This window comes from Coffea arabica, chromosome 1e, assembly GCF_036785885.1.
Source record: "Coffea arabica cultivar ET-39 chromosome 1e, Coffea Arabica ET-39 HiFi, whole genome shotgun sequence".
NCBI classification, from domain to species: Eukaryota; Viridiplantae; Streptophyta; class Magnoliopsida; order Gentianales; family Rubiaceae; genus Coffea; species Coffea arabica.
The window spans coordinates 33,601,731-33,622,277 of NC_092311.1; the positions used below are offsets into that span (position 1 = coordinate 33,601,731).

Sequence of the window (20,547 nt, forward strand, 5' to 3'; positions counted from 1 at the left end):
AGATATAATATTTCAATTTGCTGATAAGTCTAATGCATATCCTGATGGAGTTTAGAAGGATATTTTAGTTCAAGTTGATAAATCAATTTTTCCTATAGATTTCTGTGTGTTAGATATGGATGATAATTCTTCTGTTTCATCCACAATTTTGTTAGCCAGACCATTTTTATGATATCTAGAACAAAAATTGATGTTTATTTAGTAACATTGACCAAAATTCAATATCCATGATGCCATAAAATATCCTAGCGAGGCATATTCCATTGTTGTTATAGATGTCGTTGATCCTTTCATGCAGCAAAAGTTTGAATTCAATGATGAAGATGTGTTGAAAGTTGCACTCCATAGTAGTTTGGATCCAAAGAAATGCCAAGAGTTACAAAGAAATTTGAGTTGCATCCTGATTAAGCACATGACAATATCTAGTCAAAGACGTTAAAGACATTACTTGGGAGGCAATCTACGAGTTTTAATTTTTAGTCATTTTGTATTTCTATTTCATGTTTTATGTGTAAATTAAGTTTTTTGTTAATTTCCTTTTGGCATAAGACATTTTGTTGTGGGCTACGAGTGCTCTGTAAAGCTTTCATTTTAATTAGAGGCAATTTCTTGGATAGAAGTCTTTTTGTTAGGGAGCAAAAAACCTGAGATAGTCCATCAAAGAGTCCAATATATAAGTCAGGAACCCAATTTTGACCCAAAAGTTTAAGCTATTAGGTCTCGGACCCTTACTTATATTATTAACCACTCTTTTTCCATCTTCTCTCTGACCAATGTGGGATATAATTCTTTACTCATGAACCTAACAAATTTTTCCTTTCATGAGTAACCCCTCACATTGAATCCAAATTTACAAACTCTTTTACTAGTCCACCTTAATACTCAATGCAAATCCACTTTAACACTTAAGGTCACATTTTCTTCCAATCATGGACTTTTTCAACATCCAAACTAGATTCCGAACCAATCGAATTCCTTGAATTCCTCGCCAACTCCATGATGCATCTGATCCAATACCAGCCGAACCCCTTAACATTTCAATCCACCACTAAAAAGAGAATTTTTCACCAGTCCAACTCTGATAATAATCCATTTGCCTATGAGTAGCTCTCGGGAGAGTCCATCAAAGAGTCCAATATGTAGGTCAAGAATTCAACTCTGACCCAAAAACTTAAGGTATTAGGTCTCTAGCCCTTAGTTACATATTAATCATTTTTTCTCCATCTCTTGGACCAATATGGGACATAATCCTTTATTCAAGAATCTAACACTTTTATCTTATAAGACATGCCCATGCTCTATGCTTAGTGTGAATTCGTGATTTTAAATTTTGGATGGACAAAAAGCTCTTACTTATACAGTGTGACCATGCCTTACATCACAAATCTATTGTAAGAAAACATAATTTATAGGATGTGCCCACACCTTATACCATGTTCTTATTTCTTTTATTTCTTTTACCCTAATTTAATTTTTCTTCTTTGTTTCTTTTCCCTACCACCCTCAAACATTGTGACTTCACCATTATCACCGGTGACATCTTCCCATTGTTGTGATCACACTTCATCACCTCCGCTATCTAGAATTGAACCTCACTACATGCTTTGTTCACATTGATTTTCAACCTCCTATATTCCCCCATGATATGCTTAGTTCTCTAATTAGGGAAGTCCTCTTATTCTTTTTTCCTTTTTGTCCTTTATCTTCATCCATTGAGGACAATGTCTGATTTTAGTGTGGGGGAGGGGATATTTATGTGAAATTTTTAAATTTTCATTTTTTATAAATACAGTCAAAATGCAAGTATGATTAGTGTAATTTGTTAGCATGAGTATTTTATTTTTCTGCATTTGATTTAAATGATAGATGTCCAAGATTTGACACATCTTTAACCAATTTGCGAATTTTTGAACCTAATGAGCACTTCATTTATATTTGCTCTATCTTCTTTGTTAAGTGGTTATCACACATAGATATGTTATTCTAGAACTTGTTTTGTTATGCATGCTGAGACCATATTTGAATTTGATACATTGAAAAGATAAGGACAATTAGGTTTAAATCTTTTGACTTTCTAAATGCCTATCCTGATTTTATTTTCTCTTAATTAACCATGTTTGAATCTTGACCTGTTGTTTAATTCCATAATTGTTAGCTTAAGTTTTTTTGTTTGTATCTTCTTGTTTAGGCCTTGTATTGAAGGGATATCTTAAACTCATTGTATGAAAACTCAAAGTATTATTGCAAGGTTATGATTGGAGCTAACAAGTGTTTGCGTTTCAATGTTGTCTAGGCTTTATTTGAAAAAAATTAAAAAATGAAAAAAATGAAGAGAAGAAAATGAAAACAAAAACACAAAAAGCACAAAAAATGTTATGTAGTGCTTTTGTAAATATGCGTTATGTTATGGTAGTTGGGCAATGATTTTTGTTATGTTTACACTTACTGAGCTTGAGAAAGTTATTGACATGCCTTAAACTTGAAGCTACACATGTGAGTGAAGATGGCGTTTGAAATCATGCAATGAACTGTTAGTATTTCCTTTGATATGTTGGCCTAAAATTTCCTTTTATCCGACCCTTTATCCAAGCCCAGTTACAACCTTTGTCAAGACCTATGTTTTCAGAACCGGACCGGATAGCGACTCGGCCGAGGTCAGGGGTCAGGGGTCAATGGGTTCGACCGGGGGTCGATAGGGGTCGAACCGGATGACGTCATAAATAAAAATTATTTAAAAATTAAAATATTATATATATAATATCTAATAATATATTGATATTAATAAAGGTATATTCATATATATTTGATGTTTCAAATATATTTAACAAGAAAATACAAAGAAATTAGAACAATCAAGTAGCAATTTATATTATTTAATAAATATTAACAAGTTTAGAATTAAAATTATGAATTTAATTGAAAAATAACATCAAATTTTAGGACAATATTTATAAAGTATCAAATATTTGAGGTATATCAATAAGTTTTAACAATTTAGGGGGCCAAAACATAATATTAAAAAGTTTGAATTTTTTTTTAAAAAAATTACTGTTGAACCGGAAAAACCGGTTTTTTCCCGGTCAAACCCGGTTTTTGACCGGCTTTGACCGGGTCTTAAATTTCCGGTTTTTAAATGTGACTCGGACCGGCTACCTAGCCGATTCCCGGTTCGACCGGCCGGTCCGGTCCGAGTTTGAAAACAGAGGTCAAGACCCTTGGAATTTTGCATTAAGTTCATATTTAGTGGTGGAGATGTGATATATTTATAAACTTATAATAATTGCATTGCATTGTATTTATTTGAGTCTTAAATATTCCCTTAAATCTTTTGAGTGTTGAGTGCATACACTAAAATTCTAGTGAGGGATATTGAACCTTTTGCTTCCTGATTTTAATGAGATTATTGAGAAAATATAATACTCGTGTTCATATATTGTGCTATGAAGTATTTGTCATATTGATTGTGATTTTGGGATTAATAAACACTTGAGGGGAAACATTGCCTTGGTGTGGGGGGAATTTGTTATAGAGTTAATTGTGCATTTTATTTATGAATAATCCTTCTTTAATTTTGGCCAAGATATGGTGTTAATTACCAGATTCTACTCATATTTGATGTTTGATATTGTTTCTAGAAATTTGTGGTTAAAAGGGAGCAAAAAGTACATTAAAGGGGAAATTTCTAGAAGACTACACTATACAATGTGTGACCATGTCTTAACGTGCTATAAAGTCCGAATGTTGCAGGATTTGAAGTGGGCCGGGCTCAATATTTAGAAAGGAATTTGATTTCCTTTTTGGAGTTGACCTGATTATTTGTTTTAGGAATAATTTATTTAGTTTCCTTTTTATCAGGTCTAGCACTTGTTAGTATTATATTCCAAAAGGGATTCTTATCCTTTTTGTGGTAGGAAGTACGGGAGTGCTAATACATTAGATTTTGATGATATGTTTCTTCACACCTACAATTAAGAAAAAATGAAAAAGGCCAGAGCAACGAATTATTCTTTGGCCTTGGCTTTTGTTTCTCTTCTTTCATTCATCAAAACAAATTTTCTTTTATTTTTTTTCTCTCATTTCCTCTTCAACAATAAAACCTAATATTACTTTTAGCTGTAATTTTACCATGAGTGGCTAAATTTTTGTTCTATTCAAAGGATAATCAAAGTTTTGGTTCATCGAATATTGTGAGAACTAATTTGGTTTATTTGTTTCATTTATTTATAAATATTTATATATTCTCTATTCATTCTTGAGATGATTATTTTGTTCAATTAAATAATTGATCACTATTTAGTTATTTGAATAATCTACTGTCGTCTAAAATATAAAATCCGTAATTATTTGGTAGTTTTAGTGTTTTTGACAAGTGATAGAATTTGATTGTAAATGAAACTTTCAAATGTATATCACAGGAATATATAATCTATTCTAAATGAATCGAACTTGTGAGTTTGTTGGTTAGTACTAATAAACTTTCTAGTAATTAATGCTATCAATAAATTAAATCCTAAGAGACTATTTAGAGTTGTTTAATTGGTAAATGAAATAAATACAGAACTTGTTATGATTATCATAAGAAAAGGCAGGTTGTCAGAGTTTATTGACAATCATGACCAGTTTACTTATAAGTAAATGATATTGATCTTTGCATCAAGGATTAGTTAAATAAACCAAAATGGAGATTAATCATTGGACTGGATATTTGTTTTTGTTAATTTGGTTTTATTTATTTTGTCTGATTGTCTTTTTTTAAGTGAGTATATAGGTAAATTTTTTACAATCCTCCATTTTATTTACCGTCATTTTATAAGAAAATAAATCACTCAATTCCTGAGTATACGATCCTACTCCTCATTGTACTCAGAATTATAATTTCAAAGTAGGAACTTTTATATTTGCTAGTTTGACACGCAACAATTTTCAAAACACTTTCCCCAATCATATCTTTTGTTACATGAGTAATTATCCAAGAAGTGCTATAGTAATTTTTTTTCCTTTTTAAAATTCTTGTAAAAGTTGCAAGCTTCTTGAAGCCTAAAGATTTCCAATCACCAATCGAATCTAAGACTGCTAAGATACTGATGAATGCACCCTAGTTTCCAACGAAGTTATAATTAGGAAAGTTATTAGACTTGAGAGTGTCAACGATGAATTATTGACAGGGGGCACCAGGTGAGCAATTTAATCAAAAGAGCTAAGTTTTTTACTATTTACGGTAATGGCAGAAAGACATACATTGGAACATTTTCATGATTCATGCTAATATTTTTGTAAAATTAATACTTTCTTTATTTAAATATTCACATAGCACGCCTTTTTTCTAATTTTCCATTTTTTATTTTTTGACAGGAAGTTCAATGATTGTGAGCTTTTGGATTTGATTTCTTAAGAGAGCCTTTGGCTTTGTCGTGTCTTTGTCAGGCCCTCGAACTAAAATTCAATAAAGAAAGAATTAGGAGGAAGAAAAGTAAGAATCAGAGGAGAAAGCAAAAAGAAAAGAAGAAAGAAGAAAAGAGAGAATTTCGGTAGTTTATTCTCATATCCAAAATCTGTTACAATTAGCCTATTTATACACGTAGGCATAACAACAAGAAAATAGCTAACTCACTGTTAGAATTATTCTAACAACGCCGTTTAAACTTTTATCCTTTTATTTGCATATAACATTTCAAAACGCATCTCCTAATGAATAAAATGACATTCTTATACTCCAAAACTTGACATGCTCCTCCCCATAAAACCAAGCTTGTCCTCAAGCTTGGAATTCTGGGAACTGCTTTTCAATATAGCTTTTGTCTTCCCAGGAAGACTCTGATTCATGCAGACAATTCCATTTGACAAGGTATTGGATAATTGGCTGAGAATTTTGTAGGATAGCTTTGATAAGTGTGTATTTTGAGTATTTTAGGTATGTTTTATTATTTAGTTTTGGTTTTTTTTTTTACTTTTATACCTAATTAACTAAGTTTCTAGTGAAGTTATGCATTTTATGGTTTAAGTGTAAAAAATTGCATTTCTATGGATTTTAATGGTGAAAACTTCATGTTTTTATAGGTTTAATGATTCAATCATCAAATGGAGTGAATTGAGAAGATATTTGAATGATTGTTGATGAGTTGAAGTGATTTTAAAGAGAATATGAAGTGCAAAATGTTCAAGAGATGAAATGCAATCAAGAATACAAGAGGAAAAGTTTGATAGCTTTGACACATGTTGGTATTTCAGCTATATCTTAAGCTACAATTATCAGATTGAAGTGATTCTGTGCCATTTTGAAGCTAACATATAGCTCTACAAGCTCTTCACTTAAGAACCTTCTCAGGTTTGATTGGACATTGATCCGATGCATCCACTTCTGGTAAAGTTGGTTCAACATTTCCATTGTCCCCAATCTTCTTTTTCAGCAACGAAACATGGAGCACTGAGTGAATTTTAGCAGATTTTCTCAATGATTTGGAAAGGCCCAAAATATTTAGTAGACAGCTTGAGGCTCTTCCTGATAGCTACTGTTTGCTACCTATATGGTAGCAACTTGAGGAAAACCCAATCTCTTACTTGGAAAGTTCTTTCTGTATTGTGTTTATCAGCATAGTGTTTTACACGATTCCGAGCCTTACCCAAATGTTCTCTGATGCTAGACATGACTTGAAGTCTTTCCTGTGCCATATCAGTAGCAGCGGGAAAGGGCCTAGGGGAATATGAGCTGACTTGTAAACATATAATGCCTCAAAGGGAGAGAGTTGTAAGCTGGTGTGGAAGTTGGTATTGTACTAGAATTCAGCTATAGATAACCATGTACTCCAATCTGTTGGGTACTCATTGCACATACATCTAAGGTAGGTTTCCAGACAGTTATTTACCCTCTCACTTTGACCATCAGATTGAGGATGGTAAGAAGAAGTGTAGTGGAGATTTGTTCCCATCAATGTAAACAACTCCTGCCAGAATCTACTGATGAACACCCTATCTCTATCCGAGATTATAGACTCAGATAAACCATGGAGTTTATACACGGTATCAAGGAAAACCAGGGCCACTTGTTGAACAGAGTAAGGGTGAGTGAGCTTTAGGAAATGATTGAATTTGGTGAAACGATCCATTACTACTAATACTGTATCAAAACCATGTGATGGAGGTAATTGTTCAATAAAATCCATGGTTATATGGGACCATGCTTGCTGAGGAAATGGAATGGGTTGTAGTAATGTTGGGTAAGGGACATTCTCATGTTTATTCCTTTAGCACATATCACAGGATCTCACAAACCTGCAGGACATCCTTCTTCATACCAGGCCAATGGAATAGTGATTGCACTCTTTTTAAGCATCCTCGCTGACCCGAATGTCCCCTAACAGTAGAGGCATGTAATACCGTGATGAGTTTATCTCTAATACCTGTGGTAGTTCTCACATACCGTTTCCCTTTGAATTTCAATAAACCATTCTCCAACTGGTAATCTAGGTAAGAATTTGGGTCTAGTAAGAGTTGGGGAATGAGATTTTGAGCCAATGTATCCCTTTCATAGCTCTCAAGTAACTCCTGTACCCAAAGCTGGTTGTACTGAAGCAATGGCATTGAGATGGTTACCTGTAGCATCTAGGTCCCTACTGGTACTCTCTATTCTCCTTCTTGATCGTGCATCAGCCACACCATTTTCAGTACCTTTCTTATATTGTATCTCATAGTCTAATCCTAGTGGCTGAATAAGCCATTTGTGCTGCAATGGTTGTGTGAGCCTCTATTCCAAAAGATATTTGAGTGCCTAATGATCTGTTCTAATGATAAAATGATGGCCAACTAGGTAGTGCTTCCATTTGGATACTACTAATGCCAAAGCAAACAACTCCTTTTCATATACAGACATTCCTAGTTTCTGACTAGATAAAGCCTTGCTAATAAAGACTATAGGATGGCTATTCTGCATTAGGACTACCCCAATTCTAACTCCATATGCATCAGTTTCAATAACAAAGGGAATTTCAAAATTTGACATGTTGAGTACTAGTACAGTTGTCATAGCTTTCTTTAAATCTTCAAAAGCCAACTAAGCATTTTGGTTCTAGGTGAATCCATCTTCCTTTAATAGTTATGTTAATGGCTTATAGATTACTCCATATCCCTTGATAAATCTTCTGTATTAGCTAGTCAACCCCAAAAAACCCGTTAGTTCCTTAATTGTTCTAGGAATAGGCCAAGATAACATGCACTCCACTTTGGATGCATCCATACTTACTCCAGCCTCAAAAATTACATGCGCCAAGCATTCTACTAAAGTTTGTGCAAATGAACATTTAGACTTTTTGCAGTAGAGTAGGTTATCAACCAAAATCCCTAGCACAATGCTCAGGTGTTGTATGTACAACTCCAAAGAGGGGGTGTAAATCAAGATATCATCGAAGAAAACCAATATAAATTTCCTCAAATATGATTGAAATATGCTGTTCATTAGGGCTTGAAAAATAGTTGGTGCATTCGTCAAGCCAAATGGCATTACTAGAAATTCAAAGTGAACATGGTGTGTCTGAAAAGTTGTTTTAGGGACATCTACTGCTTTAACTCTCAGTTGGTGATAGCCAGCTCTAAGATCTAATTTGGACATATAGGCGGTATCATGCAATTCATTCAAGAGGTCATCTATGTTTGGAATAAGAAATCTATCCTCAATAGTTAAATCATTTAACTTTCTATAATCTACACACAACCTCTAAGAATTGTTTTTCTTCTTGACTAACAGAACAGGGGAAGCAAAATGACTACTACTGTATGTAATGATGCCATTGGAGAGCATTTCATCTACCCGCTTTTCAATTTATGTTTTGAGAGAGTAAGGGCACCTGTAGGGTTTCAGTTTGAACGGTTCAACACCGGGCTTGAGGTTGATTTGATTATCTAATTTCCTTTCTGGAGGTAGTCCCTTGGGGGTTTCAAGCATCTTAGAGAACTGTTGTAGCACCTGCTCTACTTGTTCTAGTCCATTTTCCTCCTTCTTGTTCACCAATTCCAAATAAAGAATAGAACATCCTCCTTGTTTTTCCTGTATGAAGGTCCTAAGATCTTTTCCTCTCACTAATTCCATCACTAGTTGGTTGATAAAACCTTGGAGATGTAATAAGTCACCTTGACTACCAAGGATGATGTTAAGTGCATGGAAATCAAATGTAATCGGGCTACAATGGCACATTCAATCTACCCCTAAAATAATGTCCCATCCTCCTAGATCCATTACCTTCAAATCGAATTGGAATAGATAATCTTGAATCATCCAAGACACTCTTGGACAAATTGCTCCACTAGTGATTTCCATACTATTTGCTAATGTCATAGTAAAAAGGGTGAACATTTTGATAGGGTAGATGTAGGAATTTGGCAAGTTCAACATGAATAAAGTTATCTGAACTCCCTATATGAACTAGGATTTTAATTGGTAGTCCTCCAAAGTTGCCTAGGAGTAGGATAGACTTCTTCTTCAAGGCACCAGATAAAGCATTTAGGGATACTTCAGCCAATTCTCCCACCTATCCTGTACGTTCATTCTGTTCCCCCATAGCATCCTCAAATTCTACTTCATCTTCCTCTTCAAGTTCTAAACAATTCAAATTTCCAAGTTTACATTGATGGCCAACCCCAAACTTATCTCCAGATCTATAGCACAGGTTATGTTGACATCTGTATTGCATTTCCTCAGCTGAAATCTTGTGGAACTCCTTGGATATTGTTTCTTTTCTCTGGTTATTTGGGGCTGTTGTCGGTACCTTATAGAAGCTAGTATGATTCTGTCCATGGGCAGAATTCTTGTACATTCCAAATATGGAATCGAGGATAGTTCTCCCATTGTTTCTTGAATGTCTAGACTGGATTTCTAAAGAGCACTCTTGCAGCTCAGCAACCTCAAAAGCTTTAGTCAAGGTCTATGTTTTAACCATTTTCACAATTGGCTTGATCTCTTCTTTTAGACCACTAATGAAACTTCAAACAAAGTAAAGTTCATACAGTTTAGGATTCTTGATTAGCATAAGTGTCTTCAATTCTTCAAATCTTTCTTTATACTCTTCTACTATCCCTTTTTGCTACAGTTTGTTAAACTGCTCTACCACATCTCTTGATCCCTTTCCAAGAAACCTATCACACAGCAACTCACTAAATTCCAGCCATGATAGCTTGGGTTTCTCTAACTTCACCGCTTGGAACCAATTATCAGCTTTTCCTTCCAAGACCATTTCCACCAAGTCTATCTTCTGATTCTCAGGAACTTGATAATTCAAAAAGTATTTTTGAAATTTGCATAGCCACTCTCTAGGGTTACCATTAAAGAACACGGGTAGTTCCAATTTGGGTAAAGTGGGGACAAAATTCTTACCCTTGGACTCAAATTGTGCACCTAGAACTTCATTCCGAGTCACCAGTTTCAAATACGTAGATGGAGTTGGCAGAAAAGGTTTGGATGCTCCAGATTTCTGTTCTTGAGCGCCTCTCTCCTTCATCATCGTCTTTAGTAATGTGTTGAACTTTTGCTCACCTCTGGTCTAAACTTCCAACCATAGCCTCCAGTCTTGCGTTGTTCTGCTCTATTTCTTTGTAAAACTTATGTTGTAAGTGATTCTGGCAAGAATTCTAGATAGTGGCTATGGATTCGACCACTTCTTGGAAATGACTTTCTTGTTTCTTGATATGATCTTCTAAGGAACGGGATCTAGTATTTTCCATGTCAAGTATCATTTGCAGCCGAGGATCGACTGCTCTGATACCAGATGTCAGGCCCTCGGACTAAAATTCAATAAAGAAAGAATTAGGAGGATGCGAAAGTAAGAATCGAATAAGAAAATAGAAAGAAAAGAAGAAGAAAGAAGAGAGAGAAAATTGTAGTAGTTTATTCTCATATCCAAAATCTGTTACAATTGGCCTATTTTTACACGTAGGCATAACAGAATTAAAATAGCTAACTAATTGTTGGAATTATTCTAACAATGCCGTTTGAGCTTTTATCCTCTTATTTACAGATTGCACTTCAAAACGCATCTCCTAATAAAATAAAATGATATTCTTATACTCCAAAGCTTGACAGTCTTTGAAGTAATCAACTACTCAGTATTTTCCTTTCTTTTGTTGTACAAGGTATGATATCCTTGGATAGAAAGTGTCTATCATATGTTACGTGAATAATGTGATATATCATATATGTGCCCATTCTATGAATTTCTATTCACAAGTACGATTAAAAGTTTAGCTAAAAATATAGATGAAAAATTGTGCGTGAATAATACGAATATGTTTATAAATTATGAAAATGAAACTACAGGTCATTTAGTATATTTTTGCAGATTTTATACTATATTGATATTAGTTTTAACTCTTTTTTTTTTTACATTTTCTTTTTGTAAGTAGGAGAGTTCGAATTCGAGACCTCTCACTTACATTCCTTCCTTCCGAACTACTCAACCCATTCCTTCCCCAACATTAGTTTTAACTTATATGCTTGTATATTAGATATTAGATTAAGGGAAATGATACTCTCAGTTGTGGTAATAAAAAAACTAATGTGACCTCTAAATGGTTTTATAAACACCTTTATTGAGTGAATGTTGCTAGGCCCAAAATCCAAGTCTGATATTCCATATCAAACAATTCTTTTTTTTTTTATTCTTTTTTTTGGGAGGGCTCTATGATAGTCATACCTTCCCCTAGGACGTACCCCAAAGGTTAGCGGACCGCCTGCCCGACTCTCGTCAGAACTCATTCACTCACATTAACTTCAGAAATAACATTAACTGCAAAGTAAGCATAAAATTCCCCAAGAAATATTACATCTATCCAACTTCACAAAACATTCATACTTAGGTGCACAATGAAATGAATCAAAATACAAATAAACAATCACCTTACCAAATATAAATAGGATGGTAATTACTTAAAATGAGGGCTACAAATTTCAAGCTCACTATTCTTTGGATGCCAAACCAATAGCACTATAATTCTTCAAATAACATGAACATGTTACAAATCATCCGAATATACCAGCCAAAGTACAAGCTAAAAGATAAGAATTTGAATAACTAGTACTATAATACAGTACCGGCCAAATACCAATTTAAAATACCTAATACAACTAGTACTATTCTTGTCTCTCTCATATCGCACCCTATTAAGGAAATCAAATAAAGAGATGAGTTAAAAGCCCAACGAGGTTCCAAGAAAACATGCAGTCAAATTGGCAAAATATCTTTTACATATCTCAATATCTTAGAACGAAAATAGTAAACAATTACAAGTAGAGTCATTAACAGTTCAAACATTCAAATAAGTAATTTAACACCAGCAAGAAAGGATACGGTACTGATACGGTGGCTTCCGCCAGACTCTAGACAGAGCACCCAGGATTCAAACATTGATATAGTTGATATGGTGGCTCCTGCCAAAATATCGACAGAGCACCCAAGATTCAAACATTGATACAGCTGATATGGTGCTCCTGCTAGATTTCAAGCGTAGCACTTAGTCCCGTACAGTGTTTCACTTGCAGCCAGTTTCGCAGTAATATTTTCCAAATCCGTTGACACTCTGTCAACATTTGAAATATAGTAACAAGTCCAGTAGAACACCGCTTATCTCCAATCTCCGTCCACTGATCAACCCCTTACCGGATTCAAACACCAAGATAACAGAGGTGGTAATATTCGAATATACCGATTTCAAAGGACGCATCTAATGGATTAGGCAGTAAACAGAGGAGAAACAGTAAATAGTGATCAGTATCTATGGTTCGCCAATTTTCTTGACCAAGCCCGTGCTAACTCGATTCGACCAACAAACCAATAGGGGTTTAGGATCCCAGGCAGATATCAAGTCATGCACATTCACATCAATACACTTGTAAACAATATATCAAGAACTCGATTAAGTTAGGTTAAGTGCGATAAAGTACACACTTGTCTAAGCAGTAATAAGCCAGTTCAAGTAACAAGTCATTTTTGAACCACAAGTAGTATGGAACATGCAATTGAAACACTCACCAGTTCAAAGCAGAGCAGCGATAACATTCATCTCTGGATGGCTCTCGAATACCGCCAAACCCTAAGAGCAACCAAGGTAAAAGATATTTATGGTCCAACTATCCAAAACTTAGGTGAACAAAGTTCACATTTTAGACTCAACCATGGGCCATACACCTATCCAAGTTGGCCTCTCAAAACACAAGGGTTCAAAGATAAATTTGGAAGTGCCATTCAAGGAAAATTCAAGTACATACTAGGGCAATGATTCAAGTATAGTTTTGAAATGAAAGGAAAGTATTTGGACCCAAAAACGTGAGCAGCCAAAGATTTCCACATTTCATTTCATTGCCGGAAATTTTCAATAGCAAAACAGTGAAGAAATCAAGGTAGTTCACCTCCTTAAATTATGATATTTACTCCAATTCAACACAACATTGTAGTTCAAAGTTTTAGCAAGTAAAATGAGTAAGATTGAGTCCAAAAGACCACCAAACCAAAGGACTTTAAGGCTAAAAGATAAAGGGTATACTGCTGCCTTGCCTACCAGAAATTTCAGCAATGAAACAAGCACAATCATGAGGTTTTCACCTTCCAAAATTCACAGTTTTTACTCAAGTTCAACATACAAAAGTCTTAACTAGTGTTTGGAACAAGACTTGGCCTCTTAAAACATAACATTCAAAGACAACTTGAAAGTGCCAATCGAAGAATATCCAAGTGCAATCTAGGCTATAATTCAAGTAAATTATTAATATGAAAAGAAAACAATTTGATTCAAAAGGTGAAAGAAACCAAAAGAGGAAAATTATATATATATATATATATATATATATATATATATATATATATACATATATGACTTATGAAGTTTAGCAAGACATACGTAAGACATACACACCATTATTAGAAGAAACAGCCAACCTTGAGTCTAAATTTGGGCAAACGAAACTAAAGAGCATGATAGAAGAATCATTACTTTTTCTCTTGCTTTACAGATGATTCTGTCAAAATTTCAGCTTATACACCACCATCAGAGTGAACTCAAGCAATCACATGTAACCTAAGTCCAAACCAACCCAAAATCACCTCTCTAAATCACTTATTTCACAAGAAAGGAAGTAAATAAAATTTCAGCAGCACTTCCCCTTATTTTCTTAATTTTTCCATCCAAACTCAACACCTATATTCATTTCAATCCAACCTCTATTACAACCACAAGTTATAGGCTATAAAATACACTTATTTAAGGCTGCAAAACCATCCAAATAGCCAATTTATCTAGCTCAAAATCAACCACAACAAAGCTGAAATTTGAAACCCTAAGCTGAAATTTTCAACTACAAGTTGAAATTTCCTATAATCAAGCCAAAATAACATATAAAAACTAGAAAATTCACATGACAAAGCTACTAGATCATAGCCAAACTCAAACCATCATGTCAAGGCTGAAATTTCTCACTTAAAACTGAAATTTTTGAACCACCACTTAAACCATGAAATTTTCCATGTAAACTACCAAAATCAAGCTTTAAATCAACTCATATATGTAAGTAATAAAAGAGAAGATGGATTCTTGATATAGTTACCTTGAAACGCTAAGAAGAAATGGAAGCCAAAAGTTTCTTTCCCCAAAATCTTTTCACTAAAGCCCTTAATCCTTCCTAAAGGTCAACTTTTATGGAGTAGATTGCAAGTTTATGGTAAAAACTCAAGGATTCAAGCTAGATTTAGAGGTTGAAGATGAAGTTTCCTCTCTTTTTTTTTTCTCTCAATATGGCCGGCCAAGAAGAAGAAGAATAAAAGGTTTGCTTGGTCAAATTTTATGTTTATTAAAGGCTAAGAATAGTTTAAGTCCAAGTCAAAGCTCTATAGCTTTTGTGACACTTGACTTTCTACGGTTAATCCTCATCCTATTCTCTCCCAAATGCTAAAATATCTTGCCAACCCCCAATTATCCTTTAGCACCTTATAAAATAATATCCCTTTGCACAAAACTCCTCTTAATCTTCAAAAATTTATCACACAGGCCTCACTAGGGGTAATGCACTACGAACTTATCATGCACTAACTTATAGCAGAAAAATGATTAAAATCTTGAGTCTCTTATAAAAATATATGAGAAATTAAGGAAATAAAGTAAAGTAAAGAAATGTACTCAAAAAAATAAGATAAAATAAAAATAATTTTCAGATCGTCACAAGTTCCATATCAAACACCTATCCATGCATATTGCAAAATTGAAACTCTCTAAGTACCTGGTAGTATTATGAATAAGTTAGGGTCATAAAATTGGTGATTTGCATATTTGAAGTGTTGGCAAGTACTTGCCTATGTGCACCCTTAGGTTTTAGATGTGAAATTTAAAAATGGAGGGTTAATATCTATGCTGAATAGGTTTGGGCCTCAATCCCCCATTTTATTGAAGTAGAGACATATATACACACCTATGATTCACATTATAAGCAGCGTTTATAAACTTTTACTAGATCAGTTGATTTGACCAATTGAAGGGAACCAAATGGCTATCCTCTCCAAATTAACCGAAAAAATTGAGCAATCATTGACTCATCCAAACTAGGTAAAAGAACTAGATGAGCAAAATGAAAAGTGGTAGATCGAGTGCAAAAAGGTAGGGGATTTTATTGTATGGATGTGTGTGGCGAATTTCCACAAATAATGCAATTGAGAGAAAAAGTCCGAGAAGTGGTGTTGTATGGGAATGTTTGATAATTGAAGGGTCACCGCAAATGTCATTATCGACTATTGAAAAAATCAATTTCTCCATTTTTCTTTTGCAATTGAGAAGAAAAATTTTGTTCTCATTTTTTTTAATATGCTACGCCGCATGCACTTTTGCATAAAGTGCCTGCGGCGATACTTTTCTACATAGCCGTATGCCATAGTGCATGCGGCTAAGACCTTTAAGACCAATTTTTTTTTTTTTTTATGAAACCCTGAAGTAAAATAACTAAACCCCAGAGCCTAATTCTAAATTTATAAATCGTAAATCCTACTTTATAAAACCTAAACCCTAATTTATAAACCCTAAATCCAAGTTATAAATCTTAAACTCTAATTTATAAATCCTAAATCCAAATTCATAAATTTTAAATACTAATTTATAAAGCTGAAATCCTAATTCATAAAACTTGAACCTTAATTTATAAACCCTAATCGTAATTTATAAACCTTTAATCCAAATTGATGAATTGAAAACCCTAATTTATAAACCCTAAATCCAAATTTATAAATCTTAAATCTAATTTATAAAGTCTAAATCCTAATTTATAAACCCTAAATCCAAATTAATAAATTTTAAATACTAATTTATAAAGCTGAAATCCTAATTCATAAAACTTGAACCCTAATGTATAAACCCTAAATTGTAATTTAAAAACTCTTAATCCAAATTTATCAATCAAAAACCCTAATTTATAGAGACTTGAACCCTAATTTATAAACCCTAAATCCAAATTTATAAATCTTAAACTCTAATTTATAAAGTCAAAATCCTAATTTATAAACCCTAAATCCAAATTAATAAATCTTAAATACTAATTCATAAAGTTGAAATCCTAATTCATAAAACTTGAACCCTAATTTATAAACCCTAAATCGTTTAAAACAATGGATGCGGCATTTGAAAAAAAAATTTTAAAAGGCGTTGCACTATTGATCACAAGTTGATCAACGGTGCTCAAATATAGCCGCATCCATTATTGGATGCCGCGATTGAAATTTTTTTTTTAATAAAGCTTTGCATTGTCCATGATAAAGCTTTGCACCGTCCATGTGCTCAATAGTAGCTCAAGAGTAGCCGCATCCAACAATGGATATTGCGGGGTCCCTTTTTTTTTTTTTTTTTAATTTCTGCTATGCTTTGGATTGTTAGTTTAAAAAATTCGAAAACAAATTAAATTTATCTCTACACCGCAAATTTAATCAGCCCCGAAACATCCCCACTTTCCCTACAAAACCAATTTTGGCACGATCTCTTATTTTCGTAATATTTACAGAAATTCGCCGATGTGTGTTTATATATATATATATATATATGTGTGCGTGTGGGGTCGCGTTTATGTACATATATTATTGGCATCTTCCAGTTAAGCGCTATTGGTCCAACCAACTGAGCACTAGATCCTAACCTTTCATCTTTGTTGTGAATTTCAAAACAAACTTAAAGTTGTAGCAAATGATTAAGTGATCAATAAGCTTGAAGATTGCAGTATTTTGGTTGGACCCATATTTATCTCTTTTAATGCCTACCATCTGTAAAGATTTTATTACACGAATTCACCTATAAAATGTGATTGTAAAAATATTATATAACTAGATAATAAATATATATATGAGAAGTCTTACAAGTAAAGGTGTTTGTTAATTTTCAGTTTGTAACTATCGTATAAGTTATATATCATTTAATGCAGAATTTTCCTTCGTGATACATAAGTAATCGCGTGTGCAATACAGCTCGTTGCCTTTTCCGATTGGGTCGATGCTCCCCCTATACCATGTTATGGAACTTTACAGTCACACTAGTAGAGTTGAAAATAAACCCTTTTCAGCATATAGTGGGCTGTAGTTTGCACAAACACCATTCATCATTGGATGTAGAATTCTAGAAAAACTTTCATTACATGCTTTTTCAAGCCAACACCCCAAGTTTCATCCGAAATGACACATGGTCGGAATTAAAAGGGGTGGACCTCAATCTCATCTCTTCTAAATAGTGGAGTCTTTTGCTATTCGGATCTATACAAATAACAATAATAATAATTGCCAGAAGTCATACTTTAAACGTCTTTATCGATTATATGGCTATCAAGTTCATCATGCCTTGAAAGGAGTCTCCTATTTCTTTTCATTGAGGTCCATTCGTGGACGTCTTTGTATGTCTTGAATAGGTTGTGGATGCCAGCCCAATTACGATGAGTGTTGCGTAGCATATTCTTCTACAACCGAAAGTAGTATGAACCCTACTGAAGGATGCTGAGCTTCTTTACTTTATTTTATTTTCTTTCTTTCTTTCTTTTCTTTTTTTGGAAAATAGTTGGTTGGTCATTTAACAACATTTAGAAAGTAAAAAAAATAAAAAAAAATATTAGAAGAAATTGGAAGATTGTGAATTTTAAACGGATAAAAAGAATTTATGAAGTCTCTTGAAAGAAATCAAATTTCATATGGTAGGATTTTATTTTATTTTATTTTTACAATTCAGCTCTTTTTATATAGCGAAGTTTTTCTCAAATATGTTTCTGAAAGCTCCAAAAGTGTTCTCCAATTTACTTGTTTACTTTACAAGCATATTCTAAAAAATGGCACGACTGGAAAACTTTGATAAAAAGACCTGAAAATAATCATGAAAAAGAGCGAAAATTTTTGGTTAAGAAGTCATTTGATAATATTGTAAATTTGTATTTGGATCTTGGTACTATCTTTTACCAGAATTACTAAAAGTGTATAACTACTTTGCGTAGCAAACATATATATATATATATATATATTTTTTTTTTTTTTTTTTTTTTTGCCCTGTAGTAGGGTTCTTACCTGTTATATCTGTGTTCTGGCCCCATTCCATTTTCCGAAAGAAGATACCTATTAACGTACTAGTAAATTCTATCTACCTGCTATTTTTAGGTCGACATGATGGGGCATTCTGTCTTTTTCTTTTTTGGGATAGTTATAGTTTTCAAAGGACCCTTACCTTTCTTCATTAATTTTTGAGTAATTAAAGATCATACTTCAAACATTTAAGTAAGGAAAAGAGTGGAATAATATTTAGGACTGAAAGTTGAATCAAACTACTCAATATTCAAATTGAGTTTAGTTTGATTAGAGCGCACTCGACCTTGGTTTGCCACTAGTTAAGCTAATCCTAAACAGCATTTTATATTCAATAATTTTCAAATTCGATAAAAAGATTATTCAAACTCAGTTCGATAAAATAAATCAATCAATCTTAAACAAAATTTCAAATTCGTTAAAATAATTAAACAAGTATGAATACTAGGGTGTTCGATTTGATTAGAGTCATTTTTACCCCTAATAATATTTCAATACGACAACAGTAACGTTATTTTAATGTTGATTTATACAATGTTTTTATTTTCCAATTGGATGCAGAAGAGCATACGATGAACACATTACAAAAGGATAGTAGATTTACTATTAATGCTTTAGAATTACCATTAAATGCCTGAATTGTAATACTTTTGTGAAAGATATCTATATTTTCGAGGGAAAAAAATAACACATGGCGAACTTCTTATTGCGTGCCCTGTGCCCACCAAATAGACAAACTCAGTATAAATACAGTGAACTAAAACCTGACCAAACTATCGATTTAAATCCTCATTTTGACGATAATATATAATAACAATGTTCCTTCTATGGAAATGACGCATTTTTCGTTCACATTTAGCGTTCGTTTGGGTTGTAGGGACTTATTAAAAGTATTTCACCTAATAAAATTTTTAATAAAAATATTTATTAAATGCTTAAATGTGTCATTTAGATGCATATTTGGACAAATGTTTATTTTGTTGGATAAGGTGCACAACTCTTAAATTTATGAAATAATTTTTACCAAATAGCTTAAAAGTATTTTTATTCCCCAAAAGTGCTTTTCCAGCAAAAGCACCGTACTCCCAAACAGACTCTTAGAAAGATAAAATTCATTGATAACAGTTTCCGCTCAAGAATCTTGAAGTCATGGGGATTGATTAAAATTTGAAAATTATGCCTATATTGAATTGATTGGGTTTTAATCGTAGGTTAAATACCTTTATGAGCTATAAAGACGTTCTTTGAAATATTTCTGCAACCAGTTATAACCTTATTTCACCAATTACAAATCCTTTTTAATGTATCCATGTACAAGGTATGAACTCGAAATAATTTTGGTCCAAACGCACATCACATGCATGGAGGCTCATGTGCTCTTTTCCAGAGGAATGTATTTTAATCTGTCATTAAAACATAAAACTCATAATTTATTTTGTACTCTTTAACTTTTCTACTTATTGTTTCCATTTAATTTATTCATGTGTCATTCTTTCAGATCAGCTTGTACGATTAACCAACTCTGACCAAGATCTATTTGAACAGAATTGCCGGATCATCCTGTTTCGCCAAGTTGTTTGTTTTATAGATAATAATCATAAATATATTCGGAAAATTCTCTTGATTTCTTTAAGAAATTATTTTCTCAATTTTTTTATGCACTATCAATAGATATGCTAATGAATCTAAATGTATGTCACATGTACAAAATTTGGTGTTCCAATTCAAGTTAAGATGAGATGCCATACGTTTAGATCCGTTAGTGTACGCACTAATAATATAGAAAAAAATTAGTCCTTAAATAATTCGTCAAAAACACCTATTTCACCGTTTAACATTAAATCCCTTAAATTTGACTTAAAATATGATATTCAATAGAATTATAAATCTCCTTATTTTTTGTGCCATTTGCTAAGATTTTGTCAAGTGTACTAAGGTGACAAACAACTCAACAAAACGTGGAAGTACCGAAACCTGCGGCTTTGCAAGC

The 20,547-nt window shown here is 33.2% G+C and overlaps 1 long non-coding RNA gene across 1 annotated transcript; it reads right to left on the reverse strand.

Annotated features, from left to right (window-relative positions):
- Positions 1-11,879: 11,879 nt before the first annotated feature.
- Positions 11,880-14,762, reverse strand: LOC140021436 (uncharacterized). The gene is made up of 3 exons (XR_011825168.1): positions 14,579-14,762; positions 13,011-13,071; positions 11,880-12,139 (listed from the first exon to the last, which is right to left on the reverse strand). It is a non-coding gene; the product is annotated as an uncharacterized lncRNA (long non-coding RNA).
- Positions 14,763-20,547: the final 5,785 nt, after the last annotated feature.